A 5,000-nucleotide genomic window follows, 5' to 3' on the forward strand; every position below is an offset into this window, starting at 1 on the left:
CCGCGGGCGGTCGTAATTGAACGACGCACGACGCCGCGAACACTCACGCGAGTCCATACAAACGATTCCGATCGTTTTGCAACAACTAGAACGTACACTGTCCGTGAAATTCACAGAATTTTCGCGTGTCCGCGACAAACGCCGACGAGACACCCATCGTTCGCTCGTACGTAGCATCCTTCTCTTAACCCGACTCAGAAACGTTCTTTGCGCCCTTCGGTAAAAAAACGTTCGATCCGAAGAGGTGAACGACGGCGGGGATTTGACAGAGCTACGCAAGCAGTGTATGGTACGTAAACGACCCTCAGCCAGGCGTGGTCCAGGAATTGTATCCGTGGACCGCAATGTGCGTTCGAAATGTCGATGTTCATGTGTCCTGCAGTTCACACGTTGACGCGCAATTAGCTGCGTTCTTCATCGACCCACGAGCCAAGTGATCCACCGTTCAGGGTAATCGTATAAATTTTATATTTCACATATATAATTTTATTCTCATTTGTTCGACCTAATATCTCTCTTCTTTCAAAGAGAAGATAAAAGTTGATACCTGAATCTCCGACCAGCGCGCGAAGGAGATTCAGGCGTCGCCTTGGAGACGACACCGAAGCCTTTCGAGACGAAAAACGTTCAAGTAATATGTATATATTTCTCGACGTTCCGGGCGTATAGTGCATTCAAAAACCCGCGAAAGACGCAGAAGACTCGCACGCGTGGAAACGACGGGGATATATTTTGTATCCTACCCGATACTGAATCCATCGCGTGCAGTCGACCCTCGCGTTCTTCCGATCAGACGCATCTATTGTTGCGCGCATGTTTTCGCGTCGCATCGCGCGAAACGTTGCACGAATCGTACCGATCGATCGATTGAAAGCAAATAATGAAAAAAGACTTCACAGCTGGCTCTTTGCCGGTCATTCGTCCCATGTTATCTCTTGCCGCGAAATTGGCGCGCAAGAGTTGGGTGTCAGACGCGCGGCTTTAAAACGAGCTTCACGGCCGGTCCCTTCGTTACCGCTTTCGTTCTTTCTCTCGGAACGACCATGAACGAACACGACGAGCGACGCTACGGCATACACACGTCCACGGATTCGATTAAAAAAACAGACTTCACAGCTGGCTCTTTGCCGGTCATTCGTCCCATATTATCTCTTGCCGCGAAATTGGCGCGCAAGAGTTGGGTGTCAGACGCACGGCTTTAAAACGAGCTTCACGGCCGGTCCTCTCAATTCCGTGTACGGTACACGCAAGATGCGGGTTCCACTTCCAGACTACCCGGTCCCTTCTCTCTACGAGAATCGATAGTAGAAGAACGGCTCGAAAACGCGTCTCAGAGACTAGGGGAAAAGAAGCGGTATGCGAGCGAAACGAAAACGCATTATGGAAACGTCGCGAAACAATGTTCGACGGTTGCTCGGTTCCAATCGTGCGGCCGTTTCAATTTCTCGTGCGCTTCACCGTCCCTCCGTAACTCTGGCCGATCGCGTATACCGAAGAGCCGACACGCGCAAAAACCACAGGCATTGTATACTGTATATATATATGTTACAGTCACAGCCTTCGCGCGTTTTACTCTCCGACGCGGGGTTTCCACGACGAAAGAGAGACAGTTTCGTGGCGGGTGACTCGGCCGAATCGCTACGACGGGTATTTCTATTATAGAACGAATCATCGCCACCCTTTACCAGTGCCCGACGAAGGAATCACAAGGTCATCTGGAGTTTACAATGCCAGCGACGGTAATTCCAACGAAGACCCGATAAGTCAACTCATCGTTCTATTTCTCCCCGTACAGAAAAGCGAATCGACGCTAACGCACCTCGCGCAAGCACGAACGTTCTCTTCGCGTGGATCATCCCATCGTCGAAAGATGTAAAGACGCATTGGAGATCGTGGTCTCTGGCGGGCTCATTGCACGCCCCACTGCATATCTTTCCTCGAATCGAGAATGATTCGTCCACTAAGGCTGCGAAACTACGCGTCGAGGAAACTAGGGGAAAGAAGCGGGATGCGAGCGAAACGACAATACATTATGGAAACGTCGCGAAACAATGTTCGGCGGTTGCTCGTTTCCTCCTGCGGACGTTTCATTGCTCGGGCGCTTCACGTCCCTCCGTAACCTTCGCGCGATCGCGTGCCCCGGAGAGCCGGCAACCGGTGAACCACAGGCGTATAAACTATAGTCTTCTATAGCAAGCCTTCGGCGGTTACTCTCCGACGCGGGGATTCCACGACGAGAGAGAATTTCGTGGCGGGTGACATCGGTCGAAACGCTACGACGGGTATTTCTATTATAGAACGAATCATCGCCACCCTTTACCAGTGCCCGACGAAGGAATCACAAGGTCATCTGGAGTTTACAATGCCAGCGACGGTAATTCCAACGAAGACCCGATAAGTCAACTCATCGTTCTATTTCTCCCCGTACAGACAAGCGAATCAACGCTATCGCACCTCACGCATGCACGAACGTTCTCTTCGCGTGAATCGTCCCATCGTCGAAAGATATAGCCGCTTGGAGATCGTGGCCCATCAAGTTCTTCCGTAACTCCTGCGCGATCGCGTACCCCGGAGAGCAGGCAACCGGTGAACCACAGGCGTATAAACTATAGTCTTCTATAGCAAGCCTTCGCGTTTACTCTACGACGCGGGGATTCCACGACGAGAGAGATTTTCGTGGCGGGTGACACGGCCGAATCGCTACGACGGGTATTTCTATTATAGAACGAATCATCGCCACCCTTTACCAGTGCCCGACGAAGGAATCACAAGGTCATCTGGAGTTTACAATGCCAGCGACGGTAATTCCAACGAAGACCCGATAAGTCAACTCATCGTTCTATTTCTCCCCGTACAGAAAAGCGAATCGGCGCTATCGCACCTCACGCAAGCAGGAATGATCTCTTCGCGTGGATCGTCCCATCGTCGAAAGATGTAAGACGTACAGAAATCGTGGTCCATCACGATTATTCGTAACTCTCCGAGTCGCGTATCTGAGAGTAGGACAAACGGAGAACCACAGGCATAAATAATACTATATGTTTCTTATATAGTTAGCCTTCGCGTTTTACTCTCCGACATGGGGATTCCACGACGAGAGAGAGTTTCGTGGCGGGTGTCTCGGCCGAATCGCTACGACGGGTATTTCTATTATAGAACGAATCATCGCCACCCTTTACCAGTGCCCGACGAAGGAATCACAAGGTCATCTGGAGTTTACAATGCCAGCGACGGTAATTCCAACGAAGACCCGATAAGTCAACTCATCGTTCTATTTCTCCCCGTACAGAAAAGCGAATCGACGCTATCGCACCTCGCGCGAGCACGTAACTACTCTTCGCGTGGATCGTCCCATCGTCGAAAGATGTAAGACGCACGGAAATCGTGGCCCATCAACGTTTTTTTGTAACTCTGCCGATCGCGTATCACAGAGCCGAGACGCACATACCACAGGCGTATAATACCGTTTTCTTTCGTATGGTAAGCCTTCGCGTTTACTCTTCGGCGCGGGGTTTCCACGTCGAGAGAGACATTCGTGGCGGGTGACATCGGTCGAAACGCTACGACGGGTATTACTATTATAGAACGAATCATCGCCACCCTTTACCAGTGCCCGACGAAGGAATCACAAGGTCATCTGGAGTTTACAATGCCAGCGACGGTAATTCCAACGAAGACCCGATAAGTCAACTCAACGTTCTATTTCTCCCCGTACAGAAAAGCGAATCGACGCTGTTGCACCTCACGCAAGCACGAACGTTCTCTTCGCGTGGATCGTCCCATCGTCGAAAGATGTAAGACGCACGGAAATCGTGGCACATCACGTGTTTTCGGAACTCTGTCGACCGCGTATCTCAGAGACGACGCGCGCGAACCACTGGCATATACTATTATATATCGCGTTTTACCCTCCGACGCGGGGATTCCACGACGAGAGAGAGTTTCGTGAGCGGGTTGACTCGGAAGAAACGCTACGACGGGTATTTCTATTATAGAACGCATCATCGCCACCCTTTACCAGTGCCCGACGAAGGAATCACAAGGTCATCTGGAGTTTACAATGCCAGCGACGGTAATTCCAACGAAGACCCGATAAGTCAACTCAACGTTCTATTTCTCCCCGTACAGAAAAGCGAATCGACGCAATCGCACCATACGCGTGCACGTAAACAACTCTTCGCGTGGATCGTCCCATCGTCGAGAGACGTAAGTTTTCATAGTATGAATTCGCGTTTTACTCTCCGACGCGGGGATTCCACGACGAGAGAGAGTTTCGTGAGCGGGTTGACTCGGAAGAAACGCTACGACGGGTATTTCTATTATAGAACGCATCATCGCCACCCTTTACCAGTGCCCGACGAAGGAATCACAAGGTCATCTGGAGTTTACAATGCCAGCGACGGTAATTCCAACGAAGACCCGATAAGTCAACTCAACGTTCTATTTCTCCCCGTACAGAAAAGCGAATCGACGCAATCGCACCATACGCGTGCACGTAAACAACTCTTCGCGTGGATCGTCCCATCGTCGAGAGACGTAAGTTTTCATAGTATGAATTCGCGTTTTACTCTCCGACGCGGGGATTCCACGACGAGAGAGAGTTTCGTGAGCGGGTTGACTCGGAAGAAACGCTACGACGGGTATTTCTATTATAGAACGCATCATCGCCACCCTTTACCAGTGCCCGACGAAGGAATCACAAGGTCATCTGGAGTTTACAATGCCAGCGACGGTAATTCCAACGAAGACCCGATAAGTCAACTCAACGTTCTATTACTCCCCGTACAGAAAAGCGAATCGACGCAATCGCACCATACGCGTGCACGTAACAACTCTTCGCGTGGATCGTCCCATCGTCGAGAGACGTAAGTTTCATAGTAAGCCTTCGGCGTTTTACTCTCCGACGCGGGGATTCCACGACGAGAGAGAGAGTTTCGTGAGCGGGTTGACTCGGAAGAAACGCTACGACGGGTATTTCTATTATAGAACGCATCATCGCC

At 50.8% G+C, this 5,000-nt stretch overlaps 1 non-coding gene across 1 annotated transcript; it reads right to left on the reverse strand.

Annotated features, from left to right (window-relative positions):
* Positions 1-298: 298 nt before the first annotated feature.
* On the reverse strand, positions 299-453 carry LOC143176528 (5.8S ribosomal RNA). The gene has a single exon (XR_013001065.1). It is a non-coding gene; the product is annotated as a 5.8S ribosomal RNA (ribosomal RNA).
* Positions 454-5,000: the final 4,547 nt, after the last annotated feature.

Source organism: Nomia melanderi, unplaced genomic scaffold (assembly GCF_051020985.1).
Source record: "Nomia melanderi isolate GNS246 unplaced genomic scaffold, iyNomMela1 scaffold0611, whole genome shotgun sequence".
Lineage (NCBI taxonomy): Eukaryota > Metazoa > Arthropoda > Insecta > Hymenoptera > Halictidae > Nomia > Nomia melanderi.